This window comes from Macaca nemestrina, chromosome 4 (genome assembly GCF_043159975.1).
Source record: "Macaca nemestrina isolate mMacNem1 chromosome 4, mMacNem.hap1, whole genome shotgun sequence".
NCBI lineage: Eukaryota > Metazoa > Chordata > Mammalia > Primates > Cercopithecidae > Macaca > Macaca nemestrina.
In genome coordinates this window covers 93,091,723-93,113,787 of record NC_092128.1, presented here as the reverse complement: position 1 = coordinate 93,113,787, position 22,065 = coordinate 93,091,723, and the positions used below count along the sequence as shown (strand labels likewise).

General features: G+C 41.9%; 1 long non-coding RNA gene across 1 annotated transcript; it reads right to left on the bottom strand.

The window, feature by feature from the left end:
• Positions 1–434: 434 nt before the first annotated feature.
• On the bottom strand, positions 435–21,969 carry LOC105475678 (uncharacterized). Its single transcript, XR_983569.3, has 3 exons — positions 21,881–21,969; positions 9,305–9,448; positions 435–553 (listed from the first exon to the last, which is right to left on the bottom strand). It is a non-coding gene; the product is annotated as an uncharacterized lncRNA (long non-coding RNA).
• Positions 21,970–22,065: the final 96 nt, after the last annotated feature.

The window sequence follows — 22,065 nt, the reverse complement described above, 5'->3', positions numbered from 1 at the left end:
GCACTCCAGCGTGGGTGACAGAGTGAGACTCTGTCTCAAAAACAAAAACAAAAAACAAAAAACAAGCATTGGTCCCAATCATATTGCACCATGGACTGAGGAATATAATTTATTGACCTCTGTGCACCCGAAGGTCAAAGGCAAAAGAAGGACAAAAGAAACTTTGTAATTCCTGTGGTAGGAGTGAGGAGGGATCCCTCTGCACAGAGAAGAGTAAATGAACCCACTTAGGTTTTGCTTCCTCCTCCATCCTATTCTCTACCAGGCTTCCCAGTGAAGTCTGGAGAGGAGGCCATATCCCGTGACAGGGCCAGCAAACTTCCTTTATAGAGGACCACATAGGAAATATTCTAGCCTGTGCAGACCAGGCGGTCTCTCTAGCAACTACTCAGCTCTACACTGTGGCATAAAAGCGGCCAGAGACAATCTATAAATAAAACTTTATTTAAAAACAACAACAACAAGCAGTAGGCTGGATTTGGCCTGGGAGCTGCAATTTGCTGACGCCTGGCCTCAGGAGCTGGCTTCCCAGAGCAGAGCCTCTCAGATGATTCTGTCATTCAAAAAAGAAATATGACATATGAGGACAAATGCAAAGACACCAGGCTTATTTACATTCAGAGAAAAAGAGCCCAAGGCCCACGGGGACTTCCATGGTAATAGAATCTCAGACACTCGGAGCATTCACTGCTGGGTAAATAACCCATGGGCAGAGTTCACATCGTTTTTCATTTGATCAAGTCAAGAGCATGTTTCATAAGCAAATGCAATGCTCAGGAGCTTTTCAGAGTTTGTAGTGAGTGGCATGAATTTACATTCCCAGTCTCCCAGGAGGACTGTGGAAAGGGTGCCCTCTCTGCCTTTCTCAGACATCCTGGTTAAGTCCTGGGATGTTCCTTCCAACAACCCCCATGCTGGACAGGAGGCTGCCCAGGCAATAACTAAACCCATGCCTGCCACTTATATTACAGGAACTTAAGACAAAAGTATAAAGCCCTCAAAACTGTAATTGCTAGATGAATAGGCCAATCAAGCCTTGTAGATTCAAGTACAATGATCATCAGTGTGATTATCAGATAACAATAGGAAAACGTAAGCAAAATCAAGTGCCTGGGCTGCTTTTTCCTCTCCCCTGGACTGTTCACTTCTAGTTGCTAATTATTGTTTCTAGAGGTGCCTGCTTCCCATCTTGTTGTCCAGCAAGCGTCTCAGCCTCTCTCTCATTACTGAATCCCTGGCTATTTCCCAGCAGAGGGACAGCTTCCTCTGGCAGGGGAAGGACAGCCTGTACCCAGATTTAGCTGACATCTTAATTCAGTCCCGTAACAATGCCCTTATCTAAGATGATCCATTTGTTCCAAGTTAGATTTCCCAAGGCACCTTTCCCCTGCATTTTACTCAAGTCTATACTGCCACAGCCCCGATGCTCCACTCTCCTGACAAGAGGCTGTAAGGCAGAAAAGGACCCTTTTAAAGCCTATATAAATTAGTGTCAGTCATAAAATTTACCCACCAAATTGCCCAGGAGTCCTCAGGTTAAGAGAGAGGTGAGGAGGAATCATTAGCTAGCATGCATGTCTGTTGGGGCCCATCAAGATTTCAGCTCCAGGTTCTGTACCTCCTGATCATGACAGGGAGGGAGTTCTTCAAGCTGACTTCAGGAAAAAAAATTAACAAAGTCTCCATGGACCTATTATTCCCATGTCTGGTTGTAAATCCAGAATATTGAGATATTGAAACTTGCTCACGAATGAAATACATTTTGTTAATTTCCCCCTAAGTCATAGGAAATTGTCCTCAGTAGGGTTAACTTTACCTGATTTGAAAGTTTATTGTTAGTTGAAAATGCTGAAATGTTAATCTGACTGCATATGTTCCTACAAGTAAATGTTACCTCAATAATTCAAAATGATGCTAAAAATGTTCATCTTTGCTCACCCATATGAAGCTTTGGGTACCCGATAATGACTACAACATTTGCATCTTCTGCATTTGCTGGGATGAAAGGAATGACTAACATAATTACTGAATTTCCTGTCTTCTCTCTCTCTCTCTCTGTTCCTTTCTATCTCTCTCTCTCTCAAGGTCAACCATTGCTGTCATTTTCTCAATTCTGCAACTTTGCCTTCTTTTTTTGTAGCAGTTCCGATATCTGGACACTCCAAGCTAAACCCATATGTCCCCTTTTAATCTTTGTAAACCTGCATTTCACTGAGAAGGAAAAACAAGTGTTCCTTCTCCTTTCCAGGCACAAAGGTGATAGAGGCTCAGGAGAGAAACAGAAAGACACGGAATTTCATCCAGTTCTGGTGAACACTCTGGGCATTTTTTTTTAAAGGGGTGATCAACTGACCTTTAATTCATAACAATATAGATGGCTAACATTGAGTGCTTACTCTATATCAGGTACTGTGCCAATCATTCGGTATTTTATCGTCACAACAGCCCAGTGCAAGAGACAATCATTGAATGCCTTTTTTATGTGGGGAAACAGAGGTACAGATAGGTTAAGGGACTAGCCCAGGACACACAGCTAACAGAAGGGGTGGAAGCTGAAACCTGGCCCCTACTTTCAGCCTCTGTACTACAGCAGCAAAAGGAACAGAGGAGGATACCGTCCACTGTCTGGCCACTTTTGGTTATGTAACTTCTTAAGGGATACCAGTTCTCATCATCCCATGTAGGATTTATTCAGTGCAAATTTAAAATGTCTGGTAGATTAATCTGGCAGCCAACACCTTATCACCTGCCTACCACGATCGTGAAATGAGTCCCTGTCTGTATATAAACTCAGGTTATTCATAGCTGAGGAAAATTATGAATATATGTGATTCATGTATGTAACTGTTAAAAGTATTACTGTAATGCCCTTTTCCTATCTTTAATCTTGTCTAAAGTGTTATCACTAGGGGCTTTTTGATGTCTGCTACCTAATCTCTTAGAATAGAGTTTTGTTTTTTCTGATTAAGTGTGCATATTGCGTAAATCCATAGTTTAATAGAGACTGGATATGTTTTTGACTTTTTTTTAAGAGAAGTGTTTGTGCCTGGTCTGATAAAAAGATGCCACTCACCTCTTCAACAATGAGATGCTTTTTTGGACTATTTTTCGTGGTGTCTGTTGGGAGTAATGATGCATGTACGAAATGGCTGAGTGGGAGTTGTAGAACTGCTTTTGGATCAATGCAAAACTAACTATCCTAAATATGCTCCAAACTGAAAACCTGGGCTCACTGGCACTTTTCTCTAATGGAGGTAATTATCCAAAGACAAACACACACACCAACAAAACCCTGGAACAACAGTGGTTAAGACCCCACCTCTATTTAGAGTTCTCAAAGGACCAGATGCTGTACTAAGCAATCTACACATGTGAAGTGGTTCCTGTAGATTTGGTACTCTATCATACCCACTTAACCGATGAGAAAACTGAGGTATACAGAGACAAATCATACAGCTAGAGCCAAGATTTAGACAGATTCCATTCACTTGTTAGTTCTCTGAATCACCATGATGCTCAGTCAAGTGACACAGCCTCAGCTGCTACGGGGGCCTGCAGGCAATTTAAGTGAGTGAGGTCAGCTGGTGCAAGAAAATGGGGGAGTGGTGGGGCTGTAGTAAATGGAGAGAGCCCAACCTAACGAAAGAGAAGGTGCTACTCACATCTGGCAGGCAAGCAGGCCCAGGGCAGCCAGATCTTTTGATTATCCACAGCAGCCAAAAATCTAGAGTTCAACGAGAAACCTTCCAATTTTTAAATGTTGGCATATAATTTTATAAAATCCTTTTGCATGTCAACAGCGCATACTTATAGTTCATGCTGAGCCCATGGGCTGCTGTCTTCCACCTCTACTACTCTGGCTCCCACACATAGAGCCTCGGCTGCAATGTACTTGTTCTTAAATGTTACCTTCTCCATGGAAGTGCTCCTGGGTTCTGAGCTCTACTTGATTCAGCTTTGTGAGCACATGCTGTTGAAGCCTGGAGGAGTGGGTGAATCCACCAGGATCAGTGCCCCATTCTGCACTTCACATGCTCAAGTGCCAATTGCCTCTTCAAGCTTTCCTGTACTCTCCCTACTGGGACTTATACCTTCTTTGCCTGAGTTCTCGTGAAGCCATGAACTGTAGTTGGTTGTATTACATCTCCCTCTTACCTAGCACATTTCTGCTTTCTCTCTATTACAGTCTATTGGCCTATTTCTCCCTATGACAGTCTAGAGGCCTATTAGAGTCAGCCTCTTGGAGACAGACCCAGAGTCTTATAAATTACCCGATTTTTCCTGCCTTCCTCCAAGGCTGAGATCATTTCTTAATAGGTTCACCTTAAATATTTATTGAATTAAACATAAAATTTGCAGTATTTGTAAAGCTTGTATTTGTATTACTGTGAGATAGGAGACAAGTTCATTTGCTTTAATAAAGACCTAAACATTCAGTTACTTTGCCTCTGCAAAACTCAGTTTTCTCATCTGTTAAATATTAATTATTTTGTACCCAAGTAAAAGAATCACTTAATCGATGTGGATTGCTTAGCACAGCACCTGATGCATAAGAGGCACTCAGTAGAGGTTAGTTCTTGCTGTTACTGAACTTTCACAAATCATACATGAGATTTAATAGAGTAGGACCAAGAGTCACCAAACACCAGGGGGTCTTATTACAGATGGTCCTCACATCAAGGATTGGAGTCTTCAGGAACTCATAAAAGGTTTCTTTCAACTTCAGACAACAGCTACAGTTCTGTATGTATTTTTACTGTCAACGCTAATTGTTTATTTGGACCTAGTTAATACACATTTTTTCTTTCATCACAGAAATATGCATGAATCTAAATATGCATGAATCTAAATCTAAATGCATGAATGAATGTGCTAATTGCTCTCTGTTATGGACTGAATTGTATCCCTCCCAAATTGATATATTGAACTCCTAACCCCCAGTGCCTCTGAATGTGACTGTATTTGGAAATGGGGTCTTTAAAGAGGTAATTAAGGTTAAATGAGGTCGTATGGGTGGGCCCCAATCCAATCCGATAGCTGTCTATATAAGAAGAGGAAATTTGGAGATACATAGAAACACCAGGGTAAGGGTCATGTGAGGAGATGGTGAGAAGGTGGTCATTGACAAGCCAAGGAGAGTGACTTCTGGAGAAATCAAACCTGCTGACACCTTAATCTGTACTTTTAGCATCCAGAACTATGAGAAAATAAATTTCTGTTGCTTAAGTCACCCCATCTGTAATATTTTGTTATGTAGGGAAGGAAAAAAATCCTTTTCTTTCTACCCCTCCAAGCTCTCAGCTGTACCCCCATAGCAAAAGACAGAATAACAAGAGAAAAACATTTTATTTATAATATATAAATATTTATGTTTTATGAAAGAGGAACGCTCATAAGGAAATGACCCCCCAAAAGCAGTTAGAATTGAATGCTTATATACTGAACTGGACAAAGAGTAGTAAATTATAAAAAGGTGATAAGACAAAGGGGCTGAGAAGAGGGTAGTTAATCATAGAGAAATGGCTAGGAAGATAACAGTTAGTTTAAAAAGGTTTGTTTGTGCTGATTTCTCTCAGTTTTAACTTCCGGTCCTTGAGGATAAGAATGTTACTTTCCTTCTGGTATAGGGAGGACAGTTTTCATGTGGGAGTTTTATCTCCTGCTTTCAGGAAGAAAAAGGGGAGGGCCAGAGAGCCCTTCTTATACACACTGGTTTTTGAAGTGTCTTTAGCTTAAAATAATCCTTATACCCAAGGGGCATATTGTGGCGTGGCATATTCTGCTGTCCACAAACAATTACACCTTTCTTCCTTTCGACCTTAGCCTCTCTTCAGTCATGCAAATTCAGAAAATTGGAAGTGGGTATCTGCCAGAAGTAAATGAGAGAAAAATATACTTTGGAGAAAGAGCATGTTTCTCCCTGCCTCAACTCTGACTCCTAGCCTGATACCTAGTGGATTTTCTGAGGAAGACCTGTGTGGTAGATCCCGTCAGTGTCCTGTCCATATCTCTTCGGGGCCCCATCTCTGTAGCACATCCCAGCCAGACTTTAAACTACCAGCATCACATCTCTGCATGTGGAAGGATTTTTTTCTGGTGGCTGAAACCTGCTCTACCAGTGCTCAGAGCAGGCTGGATGTGCCAGAGAATTGATGCCCAATGACAGATGGGCGTGGAATATAAACACCTCAGCTCCCCCCACCCTCAAATGGGGTAGCTCTGATAAACCTACAATGGCTTCCAGTGTTCTCTAGCAGGATTAAGCTTCATTTACCCAAGTTGTAGCTTTCTTAATAATGAACCTTTTATTGGCTTCCCTCTCTAATCATGTTGAAGTTGTCCACTCTTCTATTGGTGTTCTTAGGAGCACCTCCCAAGTAAACTACTAGCTCTGAAATTCTTATTTCAGGGTGTGAAAAGGTTGGAGGAATTAGAACTAAGAAACCTGCTTTCTGGCTGCCCATATGTGTACACGAAGCTTCCATTTTAAAGATGCTGTTCTTGGCTGGATGCAGTAGCTCATGTCTGTAATCCCAGCACTTTGGGAGGCCGAGGAGGGTGGATCACTTGAGCTCAGGAGTTCGAGACCAGGCTAGGCAGCACAGCAAAACCCCATCTCTACTAAAAATACAAAAAAATAGCACGCCAGTGGTCCCAGCTATTTGGGAGGCAGTGGTAGGAGGTTTGCTCGAGCCCAGGGGTCAGGGGTAGGGTGCGGAGGTTATAGGGTTATAGTGAGCCATGATTGTGTCACTGCATTCCAGCCTAGGTGACAGAGCGAGACCCTTCCTAAAAATAATTTTTAAAAAAATAAAAAATAGAAAGAAAAAGGATGCGGCTCTTGCTCCTGCTGTTTCTACTTTAACGAGTTGATACACTGCACTGTGTTCTTTCTATAGTAAGTAGTCTATCCTCTGGTGAACTCTTGTAGCCTCTGCCTACAGGGAAGGGTGCTCTGACAGCCCTGTTCTTTGCCTCATGTAAATATCTTTGCCTCAAATCCACCACTCTGCATTTTTTCTTCTATAAACATGAAAGCCTAATCCCTTCAATGCCTATTGACTTTCATTAGCTCATACTCTTGCATCATATCTATATTTTGGGTAAATGTGTTTGCATCAGTGTTGTATGATTTTAATATGTTGTCTTGTGGCTGAGCCATATATTTCCTTATGGAGCTGCTGCAATAACTTTTGTGAGGTTTGGTTTGTCCAGGGATTGACTCTGTCACTGGACTGTGATAGACAACACTTCTTAGGAGTGATACAAGCAGTCCGATGTGTGCAGTAAAGCTCTGGCTAAGCATCACTGCCCCTCAACCTGTTCTCCTTTGAGTTTGACATAGTGAGTGTCAGAAGGTTTAGGTCTTCTCAGAGACCACTCAGAACAATGCTGTGGACACTCCAAGTTAGGTAACTTTCAGCATTCTGGGCTACCTTAACCCTCTGCAAACTGTTTACACACAAGCCCTGGAGGTTTGGAATGAGGACAGCTCTGGGTGAAACCTCCAGAGAAGTGCATTAGTGAAACCTAACCTGACCACGCATTTAACCTCCTCAGAGGTTTCGCCAGGAAGATCACTCACCTTGCCTCTTCTGGAAAGGTTTTATCACAGAAGCTGTCTCTGTTGTGTCTTTTGTGAATCTCTTATATTAGTGTGTAAATCCTAAGAAGTATTGCCGGCTTAGGGGATTTACAGGAAAGGTTCAGGGCTCCACCATCTTAGTTTTTAATCAGCAGTTACTGCTGCATGGCCTTCAGCATAGGGATAAAAGCCAGAACCACAATTAAAGGACTGTGGCAGACTCACTCTGTGTATCTCAGGCAATCTATTTGCCTTCTGCTCATTTGCCAGTAAAAAGGAAATAAAAGTGCATGTTACTCTGTTATTCTCACTCTAATAATTCAGAAAAGCCTATGCATTGATTAAAATATTATATGGAGGGAAGATTTCAAATAGGCCCCGGGTAAATCTACTAACCCATGTAAATTCAGCTATTACATTTGAATGGACTTCCTTTGAAGTAGGCCATTCTGTGAAAAGATAAGGGTCTTAATCCTGTCTGTCTTTGAAACATGTTCAGTAGGATAATTTCACCTATCAATCTGTTGGGGTATTAGTTTGGACCTGATGCAAAAGGAGTCAGCAGTGAATGGTGAAGCACAAAATTCCTTGTTCAGTTTTCCAGAGTTTGTTTTCCAAAATTTAAAAGTGCTTATTTGTTTTTGTTTGATTTTAATGATGTCAAATGAGTCTGTTGACACTGAGGATTGATATGATCTTATTATTCTTGACAAAAGCACTGAACACCAGGACTGCATTGGACAGCTTGTGAAGAGCGAGTATCACCTTCGCCTGAATCCTTTCTTTCATCTCCTCTGTCCCATATCATCATCTTCTGGGATTTTGCTTCAATAGGTCTCAGCTCTGCCTTTCCTTTCCATTCCTGTTTTGACTATTTTGTAGCCTAGGTTGTTTCACAGCCTGTCACTGTTATACCTCCAAGTTGTCCTGATCTTAGTTCTTAATATTCCAGGTAACTCTGCCTCCTGTTTCCTGATGTTCTATAAATATTGATTATTTGATTACAAGGCATGATCGATGATTAAACCAGAAAGAAAAAAAAAAGAACATTACATATTGATATCTTCCTTAAGGCAAAATCGGCATCATATTTAGTTTGATTCTATAGATATCTAATGAGGACCAACAGTGAGATTTTCAAGCACATAAGACCCATTGCAGGAAGCTGTCAAAATTGTCCAGGGAAAATAAATAATTAATCTTTCTTTTTGTTTTTATTTTCTTTCTCTCTTTTCTTTCTTTCTTTTTTTTTTTTTTGAGATGGAGTCTCGCTCTGTTGCCCGGGCTGGAGTGCAGTGGTGTGATCTTGGCTCACTGCAACCTTCACCTCCTGGGTTCAAGGGATTCGCTTGCTTCAGCCTCCCGAGTAGCTGGGACTACAGGTGCCCGTCACCGTGCCTGGCTAATTTTTGTATTTTTTTTTAGCAGAGATGGGGTTTCACCATGTTGGCCAGGTTGGTCTCGAACTTCTGACCTCAGGTGATCTACTACTTTGGCCTCCCAGAGTGCTGGGGTTACAGCCATGAGCCACTGTGCCCTGCCAAGAATTCGTCATTTTTAAAGCAACAATCATAAAGTAGATTTCAAGCAAGGCAGTTTCAATTATTTAGAACCCTGAGTAGCTATTCAAGGCTATTAATATGCAAACTCAAAGGCAGAAAGGCTAGAAAAGCAACATCTCTGCCCTCTTGTTAGGGACTGAAATTTTATGAGGATTACCTGTTGTCATGGCAGAAAATTCATCCAAATGCGTACCCGTCAGTAACTATAAGGAGCCGTGAATTCTCTAGTAAATGCTCCAGAAGACAGCCACAAAATGCTGCCATCCCATCTGTTTTTCTTCTCATGGAGGATCTGTGCTGCCTTAGAAAGACAAATGCAAAATTCAAACAAAAAATAAAGTTTCCTCCTACAAATGTTTTATCTGGGTATTTTCTCCCCTCCCATTTTACCTCTGGCATCTGATCCTTTGCTGATTGTTTCTTCTTCAGGGTATTTTTAAGATTTGAGCATAAACAGATGTGTTGGAATTCCATTAGAATTGTCCTTTCCCCAAATGACTGCCTCCAATCCCTCCCAAAATCCCCTTGCCAGAAGATATTGGTCCACCTCACAAACACTGGTGTGGAATGTGACCTTTGCTCGTTTTCAGGTTTGTGTCTTTTGGTGGTGGTGGGGAATGTCCATTTCTACTAGTTAGATATTCTCTGAGATAAAGAGCAGTCCTTTGCATTGTAGTTGAATTCACAATAAACGCCTTGTAGTGTAAACAAGGCAACTTACATCTGTCTTGTTTTTGGTCTGTCTATACATGCTCACATTTAGGAAGTTAGGCTCTGCCCCAAGTACTGTAGGTCTCAGAAGATTTCCTTATTAGACTGCTTACTTTGAAAGTCTGATGAAGCCTGTATATTTTCACCAGAAAAGTACACAGGCGTTTTTCATGTAAGGAGGCTCCCAGACCCTGTAAAACCTATGGACTCCAGACTGAAAAGAATGATGAAGATAATCTCTAACACACTTATACTGACTGTGCCAGCTCCATTCTAAGTGCTTGACAAATAATGACCCATTTATTCCCACAATGATTCTGTGAGGCAGCTCCTAAAATCATTCCAATTTTACAAATGAGAGAACTGATTCCAAGGATGTGGCCCATTAAACATCTCATGACTGGTCAAAGGCAGAAGGAGGATTTGAATCCAGCCAGTATGGCTCCAGAGACTACCATACAATAGCACCGCTCATTTATAATTAGAAACTGTAAGGAAATATGGTAACAAAGAAGGGAAATAAGATAAAACAACAACGTTTCCAAGCCTTTTCTATGATTGCATGGACTCTTGAATTTATTTCATGTTCTATTCTAATGTCTACACTATAGAGACCTAAAAATGTATCTTGTCCATATACCCTGAGAAAAACTATTAAAACTTTACAAACACTAAGTCCCGAGTCTCCTGTTTAAATAAGTACAAAATTCTATTTTTGCCATTATACAAAGTATCTGAAAGAATGTTACAATCTACATATTAGAAAAGTTAAACTATCAGTTTTTATCTGGAATCATATAATTACAGATCCATGTAATGCCCACTATGCAGAAAACTATTCTATAAAGTAATATTCAGAAAGGATGACACCAGTCCCCAAGAAGTTTACAGTCAAAGAGGAGTCAAAGATAACAAATATGCAAATACCCCAGGGGACTAGCTCTCTCTGAATGGACTGGAGAACTGAGTCACACTCTCTAAGCCATAACCATGAAGGTTTTGACATTTCACCTGGAATAAACAGAAACTTTATGACTAACATCTTTTCCCACTTTTTTTTTTTTTTTTCCTGAGACAGAGTCTCACACTGTTGCCCAGGCTGGAGTGCAGTGATATGATCTTGGCTCACTGCAGCCTCTGCCTCCCAAGCTCAAATGATCTTCCCACCTCAGCCTCCTGAGTAACTGGGACTACAAGCGCGTGCCACCACACCTGGCTAATTTTTCTATTTTTAGTAGAGATAGGGTTTCCCCATGTTGGCCAGGCTGATCTCAAACTCCTGACCTCAATAATCCACCCATCTAGGCCTCCCAAAGTTCTGGGAGCCACTCACAGGCATGAGCCACCGTGCCCAGCCAGCTTTTCCCATTTCTGAATGAATGGACATAATAGAGCACCTGAAGATAACAGATTCAGCTCTGTTAATAGCAATTAGGAATTATTACCCCTTCAAGTGTCTCTTCCTTTAACCCTCCCTCTCTAGGGACCCGGTTGTAGAGACAGAATCAGAAGAGTGTCACATTTAAATTTTCAAAAAGAAAGTTATTCATTGCTCTTCTTACCAATATTACCTCTTTCAAGTAGGTTTATTTATAAACAAAGCATTTACATAAGCTTTAGTGTTTCACTTTATTGGGCTTGATATGAAGCTGAAGAACAGGAAAACAAATTTCGGAGATTGACCAAAACCATTCACAGAGTTTGCGTGCTTGTAAAAACATATGCAAATTTCATATGACTATCCAATAAATGTGTATATATGTGTGTTTGGAGATAATTTTGATTAAATATTCACTGTGGATTCTTTTTTTCATTTCCACCACTTCTGAACATAGAAGAGGTGAGATTTATTAATAGCCACTGACACTTATGCATATTCTGATGGTTAACAGGGTTAACTATCATAGGCATTCATAGGCATCGTTTAGCCTTCAGAACCACCTGAAGGTTGGATTTTATTATCTTTTTTTTTTTTTTTTTTTTTTTTTTTGAGACGGAGTCTCGCTCTGCCGCCCAGGCTGGAGTGCAGTGGCCGGATCTCAGCTCACTGCAAGCTCCGCCTCCCAGGTTCACGCCATTCTCCTGCCTCCGCCTCCCGAGTAGCTGGGACTACAGGCGCCCGCCACCGCGCCCGGCTAGTTTTTTTGTATTTTTTAGTAGAGACGGGGTTTCACCGTGTTAGCCAGGATGGTCTCGATCTCCTGACCTCGTGATCCGCCCGTCTCGGCCTCCCAAAGTGCTGGGATTACAGGCTTGAGCCACCGCGCCCGGCCGGATTTTATTATCTCTATTTTACAGATAAGGAAATAGGCTCAGAGAGGTGAATTGTTTGTCTAAAGTCACAGAGCTAATAAATCATAAATGTAAGATTCGATTCAGGGTTTTCAACTCTATGTTCAATGTCTGTCCGACTTCCCTATGAGTGTATTTAGACTATAAAGGATGAAAAAGTTATACTTTGATGATTGGCAGTAAACAAGGTGCTTCAAGAATAACCCATCAGAAGATTTGGAGTTTGCCTAGAGTGGGGAATATGTGGCAAAGGAAAGTTGATGAAAATCATATCTGGACCATGGTTCATTCATCAGGTTACGTGGCTTCCCTGGAACTCACTGGGAATTAAATAACTACAGCACCACCAATATGGAGACAACATGATGCCAAAAAGAGCACTGGCTATAGTTTACAAGCCACCTCACTGATTAGAGTCTTTGCACATATTTTGTCTAATCTTCTCAACAACCTGGTTGTATAGGTGTTAGAACAGAAGGTAGAAGCTCAGACCAAGTAACTTGAGGGCACATACCTTAGAAGGTGGGAAGACCTGGTTTTGAACCTAGGCCTATCTGATGCCAGAGCATGGGTGTTCTATTTTACCACCCTAGGTCTGCAGAGTACCCACCTTTGAGGAAGTCACTAGTTCTGTGTCAGGATAAAAGTGATATTAGCTCCATGAAGGTAGCTGGGAAGTGGGGAAGGCAGAAAGCTTTTCAACCTGTTTAGATCTCCCTCCTTTCCTAGTATCAGAGATAATTTTTTTAACCATGCCCTGTAATAGCAGTTCTCAAATTTTTTGGTCTCAAGACCCCTCTACACTCTTAAATTATATAGAATCCCAAAGACTTTTTATCTACGTGGGTTACAGCTGTATCTATGAATGCTTATCATATTAAAGTTTAAAACTGAGACATTTCTTCAAAATATTTATTTAATAAATGAACTGATTATGTGTTGTTATAAATATGTTTTATGAAAAATAACTGTTTTCCAAAACAAATTACATTTTCGCTAATTTCTTTAAATGTCTGGCTTAAGAGAAGCAGCTAGATTCTCGTATCTGGTCCTACACTCTATCTTTTGCCACATCCAATGTTTTTAGCCTCTGGAAAACACCAAGGTATACTTACGAGAGAATGAGAGAAAAGGGGGAAAGTAACATTTTAGTATTATTAGGACCCTTGGGAAACCCCTGAAAGGATTCTCACTGTCTGAGAATCCCTGCCCTATAGCCACTTCAGTATATACCAGGGCCAGTGAAATAACTGAATCTTTGATTAGAAAGGACATTACAGGTCATTTAGTCCAATCCTTCATCTGATGAAACAAAATCCCATCAAATCCTGCCTAAGCTTCCCATTTTGCAAGGACGGGGACCACTCCAGGTTCAAAAAGGACTTTAAATGGATAGAAAAACCCTTATTATGTTGAGAAGAAACTTTTTTCTCTGTAGTTTCCCACTTTGGTCTTTACATAGAATGAGTCCAATTCTTTTTCAACATATTCAAAATATTTGAAAACAACTCCCTTGTCATTCCTTGAGTGCTGTCATCTACTATAAGCTAAAGGCTTCTTTATGTTTAGAACTTGGGACACCTTCTGCTGCTCTTGGTGTACTTCGGCCCAGATTTATATCTTCTGATCAAGATCTTCAAAAGCCAATCTGAGCTCATGTAATGTTGCCAGTACCCTCTAAGACAGGTTTGCTCACAGCTCATTCTGTATTTAGCTTGGATCAATGCTACAGATGCTTAACATTCACAGACAGAGGAGAAGCATATTCTTAAAGGTTTCTAATTTCTGTGTGGGCATGACTTTGAATCCTTGTTTCCTTTTCCACTCTCTTCTCTCCTATTTTCCTGATCCAGGCCTTGATTTATCCAGGGCATCATTTCATTTGCCCCTTCTCTTTCAATCCTATAATAAAGGCAGTGCTATCTGTGTAGAGCTTTAAAGTTTGCAAACAGTGTTACAAACACCACTTCATTTAATTAGCACAGAAATTCTGTACACAGAATGCACTGACACAAACAGCAAAAGAAACCACAGAAGAAGCTTCCATGAACTTGATCTTATGGATTACCATTTTAATACTTCATGCCTGGGATCCTGTAACCTGCTTTGCCGGCTGCCCAGCTTTCAGTGTCTCCCTATTCTAAAGCACTTTACATATTGATGCTAAAATCATCTTCCTTCCCTGCTGATCTGAACATGCCACCATCTGGTGTCCATTTATAGCCTCCCATCACCCATGGGATAATGTACTTTCCTACAACCTCAGAGACTCTGCATCTGCTGAGACCTCTGTCTTGCTTTCCTTAACTTAGGATTGCAGTGTTTAGCTAATCATGATTTTGTTCATTTATTTGTTCATCCACCCAGCATTCATTCATGCATGCATTTATTTGCTTATAATCTACTATATGGTAGCCACTGTATTAGATACTAGAGGAAAATACAAAAAAGAATAATTTCTGCCCTCAAAGGGTTTATAATCTTGCACTGGTGAAATGGGAAAATCTGACTTAATTCAAATGCAGAGATAGACTATGATAACACAGGTGGTAAACATGGAATCATAATTTTAGGTAAACACAGGTTTACCACAGAAAGATTAATCCCAAATGGAAAGAACAGAGAGGGCTTCTAGGAGGAGATACTGTTTGATCTGTGTAAAGATGAGTAGATTTCCACAAGCACAGAAGGGACAAGATTGTTTTGGCTTTCTTGCTGTCTGTTGGTTAAGGTAGTTCTCTTATCACCCTTTTCCTCTGTCTTCTTGGGCATTCAACCATACAGATTTTATTTTATTTTTTTTCAAAATCTACTAAAGGGCCTGGTGAATTTGCACAACTGACTTTATAAAAGAAATTTCCAGGATGGTAGTAGTATATAGCATATGAAATGGCATGAACAGACATACTTTTTTTTTTTTTTTTAAAGATTATTAGTGAACGAGTAGAAGATGAACTTATAGGGAGGAACCCCCATCTGGCACCCATGCCTGTCAGCCACTGTCTCTGGCTGGGGCCACCAATGCAAATAATATAAAGACGGTTTATCATCCCCAAGGGGGATATTTGCATGATGCATAGTGCATGATGTACTACAAAAATAATAGCACAGTGCCACACAGGTTTGTCATGAACAGTCTGATAGCAGATAGTTACATTTATGATTCTTGAAAACAGAAATAAAATGAATAAGGCTTAACATTTTTAGGTTGGAAACATGTTTCCTTATTTTGCTACATTTCTCTCAATTGCATATTCATTCCATAAGAAAACATAAAAATAGAGTTAGTATCAAGTACTCAAACTGTTCTGTCTGGCATTCTCAGCAGAGGCAGCACGGGAAGACTTGAGTTTCTCCTGTAAGGATCTGCTTTTTGCTCTCTTAAAATTAAATGAGAGAAACCACAAAAATTAAATGAGAGAAGCCATAAGAGTCACCGCCTGAAATTCCAAACAACTGGGGACAGAAAGTCACCTGCAGCATGTTCTTCAAGCTTAGCAAGGACAGAGTGTCCCTGCTACTTCCCTATTCCCTGAGCACCCTGGTCTAACTCCACTGTTTACCATCATGATTTTGAACACTGGCATCTCTCTCTCTGGTCCTTTCTCTTCAGTTCTAACTCACGTCCTCTTCTTGCTGGTTGAAGTTTCATCTGGGCACCCTTTAGTTTAGTTGGTATAACTGCATATATATATATATGTAGAGAGAGAGAGAGAGAGAGAAAACTAAACCCTCAAAATCAGCTTAGACCTTGGGAAGGTTGTGCTCATATTTAATCCATTTTGGTGATTACATGCTGGAGGATTGGCAGGGTTGAATAGGGAGACAAAATTATATGCAAGTTTTCTGTTTTTGAGAGCTGTTAAACCAGTGCACAACATCTTGAATGAGGGTAAATTTAAAAATGGGAGACGCTGGGAAGAGATGCATTCCAAAGAGGACTCATCAAAATCCTAACAGCTGTGGTGTTGGGAGACTCATTAGGCTGATGTGCATTCTATACATTTATCAGAAGACAGGTAGGGAGGGCATGGAACAAGGGAAAGACCAGCTCACAGATGGTTTCCTTGGCATTCTTAGTAATTATACAAGAACACAAAAATTAAATGAGAGAAGCCATAAGAGTCAGTGCCCCAAATTCCATACAATGGGGGATGGAAGGTCACCTGCAGCATGTTCTTCAAGCTTAGCAAAGGACAGAGTGTCCCCGCTTCTCCTCTATCCCTTGAGCACCCTGGTCTAGCTCCACTGTTCATTGTGATTTTGAACACATGGCTAGCAGGGAAGAGAAGATGGAGCCGCCATCTTGAACACGTCTAGACCCTGTGTCCTGCTGGCATTGACTAGTGCAAACTCCCAGCTTGCTTGTCTCTCTCCAGTCTTTTCTTTTCAGTTCTAGCTCACCTCCTTCTCTTGCTGGTGGGAATTTCATCTGAGCACCCTTTAGTTGGTATAACTGCTATATAAAATGAAACCCTCAAAACCAGTTTCCCCTACCTCTTTGACTTCTCTAAATCTGGAGCCATTTAAAAAAATTTTATTTTTAAAAATAGGTAATATATTCCCATATTCTGAAAAACAAAAAATATAAAAAGTGGTACATGAAAAATCTCCCACCTTTCCTTTCCCCACATGCCCAATTCCAATGACTTGAAAAAGTTTCCAGAGTTTCTTCATTCACGTACAAAAATGAATATGAATTTCCATCCTTTTCATTCACAACGAAGTATGTTCTTCACATTTTTCGAGCCATGGGTCCTGGTCATCTATGGTTATGTAACAAATACCTCTAGACTTAGTGGCTTCAAACACTTTATCATCTCTCACAGTTTGGTGGGTTGATGGGGCTTAGCTAGGTAGTTCTTTCTTGAGCTCCTCACCTATGGTTGCAGTCAGACATGACTAGTACAGAAGTCATCTGAAGGCTCAGCTGGACTGTGTTCAAAGTAGCTCCCAAATTGGCAGGAATTCATGTTGGTTCTTTACTGGGAGCTCAGCTGCCAGATCACTTCTACAGGGCTTCCATGTGGCTTGGGCTTCTCCCTGCAAGGAGGCTAGGTTCTGAGTAGGCACATCCCAAGACCAAGCAATCCAAGACAGCAGGAAGTGGAAGCTGCCAGGCCAACCAAGGGCTATTTACAGAACAGGTGAAGTCACCTCTATTTATTCTATTGGCTGAATCATTCATAAGTGAAACGACTACACGGTCTGGGGTATATATCCGGGGTTCGGCCTCTTGTGCCAGGAAAATTTAGGACACGAACACACATGAGGGGTTTAGGAGTGGAGGTTTAATAGCAGGAGAGAAGAGAAAGAAAAATTGCTCTCTCTATAGGGGGGTGGGGGGTGGTCTTCCCAGCAGAAAAGACTGGCTGGTGGTGGATGTGCCAGATTTGATAGTTTGGCTTGAAGGGGCAGTGTCTGACTTACCTAGGGCTCACAGATTGGTTCAATCAGGTGTGATGTTTACACAGCATATGGGGAAGACTGATCACCCCATGCGAATCTTATTATGCAAATGAATTCTTCCTTTGGCCTGCACCATCTTGTCTGCTCCTCACTGTACACATGGCTAGGAGAAAAGGGAAGATGGAACTGCCATCTTGAACATGTTTAGACTCTAGTTCCTGCTGGCATTCACCCGTGCAAGCTCCCAGCTTGCTTGTCTGTATCTGCAGCTCAACTTTACAGATTGCTCTTTGTTGGAAAATGATTTGGTACTGCTTTTCATTATAAAGGAAAGTCTTACCAAGGACTCCCATACCCTCACTATTTGCCTAAGTGATTTCTTCTTAACTCCTATATTACAAAGTCTGCTCAAATTCAAAGGGATGGAGAAAGAAACTCTATTTCTTTATGGGGGAGTGGCAAGATCACATTGCAGAAGAGCCTGGGAGATAGGAGATGCCGAACTGTCCATTTTTGGACAATACAATCCACAACACCATCTGAAGTATTTTTCTACTGCTCTGATGCCCGAGGAGTCTTCTTTTGTACTGTCTAACATCTAACCCCTCATTTCTGTTTCCATTGCCACAGTGAATTCAGGCCCTCAACACTTTGTAGCTAGCTCATTGTCAGAGCTATCTTCCTGTTCTCCAATTTCCCTATCCTGCCAATAGCCCTTAAAATTTGTGTTTTCTCACATGGTCTTTATACACACTTCGACTTTGATGATCTCATTCTCTTAAGTAAAATTCAGCTCTGGTACCCCATCCTCTAGGAAAAATTGCAAATGGCTGGCAAGTGATCTCGTTGATTTGCGTGGTTTGGCACAAATATGATTTACATTGAAACTTTTTTTTTTGGTCAGGCGCAGTGGCCCACGCCTGTAATCCTAGCACTTTGGGAGGCCAAGGTGGGCGGATGATGAGGTCAGGAGATCAAGACCACCCTGGCCAATATGGTGAGACCCCATCTCTACTAAAAATACAAAAATTAGCTGGGTGTGGTGGTGCGTGCCTATAATCCCAGCTACTCGGGAGGCTGAGGCATGAGAATTGCTTGAACCCAGGAGACAGAGGTTGCGGTGAGCCAAGATCGTGCCACTGCACTCTAGCCTGGTGACAGAGCAAGATTCCATCTCAAAAAAAATATATATATATTATTCTTACGGGTAAATCATAGTTGTACATATTTATGGGGTCCATGTGACATTTTGATACAGGCATAGAATATGTAATGAGCAAATCAGGGACATTGGGCTATCCATCACCTGAAGCATTGATCATTTCTTTGTGTTAGGAACATTCCAATTCCACTCCTTTAGTTATTAAAAAATATACAGTAAATTATTTTTAACTATAGTCACCCTATTGTGCTACCAGCAGTAGATCTTATTCATTCTAATGTATTTTTATATGATTTACATTTTTATAAGCTTTCATACTGCAAAATCAGATTTTGTCTAGAAATCCAGATTAAGCTGTTTGAAAAACTTAGTTCTCATATATGAAATAATTCAATTATTCAACTCATGTGTTCTAGATACTGAACAAAGGAGGAAAGAAGCCCTGTCCTTATGGCATACACATTTTAGTCATAGGGAGGCAGACAATAGGCAAAGTAAATAAGTAAAATATATGGAATATGGATGGTGGTAAGCTCTGTGGGGCGTTAGGAAGGGAATGAAGACAGGAATGGATAGGAAAGACTGCAATTTAAAATCACATGGTCATGGAAGGCCTCACTGAAATGGTGACATTTGAATTTAAAAACTGAAGACACTGAGAGAAATGTGGATTTCTAGAACTGCACTATCCAATATGGTAGCTACTAGCCATATGCTGCTATCTAAATTTTTATGAATTAAAATTAAACAAAGTTAAAAATTCAGTTCCTCAGTCACCCTAGCCATGTTTCAAGTGCTCAGCAGTCACATGTGGCTAGTAGCTGCAAAACAGGTAACAGAAAATGCACATTGCAGGAAGTTCTGTTGGACAGCATTGCAGAGGACTCTCATTCCAGACAGGGCACAGCGAGTGTAAAGGTTGCTTGATTTGAGTTAAACGGTGACATGGCTCTTCTGTGTACACATCCTACTATTCCCTGTTGTTTGCCTATTTTTATCCTGAGGCTAAATGGCATTTGTCATTTATCACCTTAACCTAAACCAGTTCTCCAAAGGCCCTTCTTGAGCTTTAGATGCTTGGTCTGTCCCATAGAATCTATGGAATGTTGGCTTTGCATTGAGCAACTGTGTGAAGGGGCGTGAAGACCAGGAACCTGGACCAGGAGACAGAACATGTATTCTATTTTGGAGTAGAGTAGGTTCATGGTATGATTCAATGGTGTCATCAGGGGTGACAGGGCACAAGCACCCACTAATCTGAATGTCCTGGAGGACTTCTAGTGGGCCAGGTGTTCACCCTTTAGTCATGGAGAAGTTGGAGGTATGGGGGTAAGTGGCACTCTGGGGCTCAAGATAATGACCAATTACCAACTGGAGCTGCAATATTTTAACACTGTAAAAACGGATAGAGTCTGACATGGTAACATACAAGTGCAATTTCAGCCTTGGATAAATGCATGTGATGGGTATTTGGAAACTGTAATGGACTATGGAGTCCTATTATAAAGTCCTTTCCAGTTAACACACACAGCTTAAGGTGACAGGGTTTAAGGCCTTCTGCAGTGTGTTACCATCATCCATTGTGGTATTTTCTCTTACTTTTTCATTATGTCATCTTTCCCTTCACTACCATGACATATTTTCAGTGCCCAGTGAGTTCTGTGTGATACCACCTTGGTGTTTTTCTCATGTCTTTCTTTCTTCTTTTCTTTTCTTCTCCCCTCCCCTCCCCTCCCCTCCCCTCCCCTCCCCTCCCCTCCCCTCCTTTCCTTTCCAAGACTGAGTCTCGCTCTGTTGCCCAGGCTGGAGTTCAGTGGTGCAATCTCAGCTCACTGCAAGCTCTGCCTCCCGGGTTCATGCCATTCTCCTGCCTCAGCCTCCTGAGTAGCTGGGACTACAGGTGCCCGCCACCACGCCCAGGTAATTTTTGTATTTTTAGGAGAGACAGGGTTTCACCATGTGAGCCAGGATGGTCTTGATTTCCTGACCTTGTGATCCACCCACCTTGGCCTCCCAAAGTGCTAGGATTACAGGCGTGAGCCACCACGCCCAGCCTCATGTCTTTCTTCCTTACTTGGACACTTACCCTCCCTTCTGCCTGGTTGAATCTTCCCCGCTTACCCTTAAGGTGCAGTTTAAACTTCCTTCCTTTTGTGGATTTAGCTTTGCCCATCCCAGGCCAGAAGCATTTCTCTCTCCTGTGGCCTGAAGTGGTCTTACCTACACTTACTTGGCAATTAGCAAGAGTACAAGTGCAATATCTTTGTTTTTCTAGATGTTTATCTACTCCTAGGTTAAATCTTACCTTCCTTAAGGGCAGAGGTCACAGTTCGTTCTTCCTTTTTTGTTACATGGCATGTTTTTATATATATTTGCCAAGCACCTACCATGTGAGTGGCTGAGGGCACAATGGTAAACCAACTCTGGGCCCTGACCTCCTACGATTCTTACTTGTCATTTTTTAAAAATGTGAATAAGCTTATTCAACTTTTGTAAGTCTTAGACAAAGATGGGGATCCCAGCACCCCACTGATGAGAAGTCAAAACCCTGGCTGGCCCTCGTTGAAGACAGATTGAGCTGGGATGTGAAGATTCCCACTCCCTGGCGTTTAAGGCACTGCTGGAATAGTTTCACTCTCAATGATCCAGAATTCCTGCCTCCTGGAAGGGTGTAAACAATGATTCACACCACGGCAGGCCTTTACAGTTCACCAAGCACATTCATCACAGCAGCGGGCTTTCAGGGAAGGTCAGGTTCTGACATGTTAACAGAGATTCACCTTCAGGTCACCAGACTTGCAGCTACTCTACTCAACACCGATCATAACCAACAAAAGTTGTCTCCCTTCGTCCTTTAAGGATGCGTGTGCCAAGAAGGGTCAGCGCAAAGCAGTTCTGCCTCATGGTGTTTGCCTTGTAGCGTGCCTATTTTGAAGTTCCTTGGCCAAAACAGTTCCTAGGAGTAAAGATTACCATGAGGGGCCAGGCTGTGCAAAAGGTGCGGGAGGGCGGACTCTTCAGCACACTTGGTTGAGGTCCAAGTCAACCCCTGGCTGTTTGGAAAAGTGAAGCGAAGCAGGACTTTTCAGCCTAAGGGGTAGGGGGACAGGGGGAGAGGGCAGAAGAGCGGGCTTGGCGGAGATTCTGGGAATTTCGCACCTGTGGATGAGCCGGTGCCCATGGTGCCCTCTTCCTCCTGGGTCCCGAGTGGGAGATCCGAGGGGGCCAGGTTCCAGGCGGAGTTCTCGGGCGAAAGGGCGGGGAGGGGCGGGGCAGGGCCGGCGCACCTGGGCGGGGAGGGGCGGAGAGAGGAGGGGAGGGGAGGGGAGGTGCGCGGGGCTGAG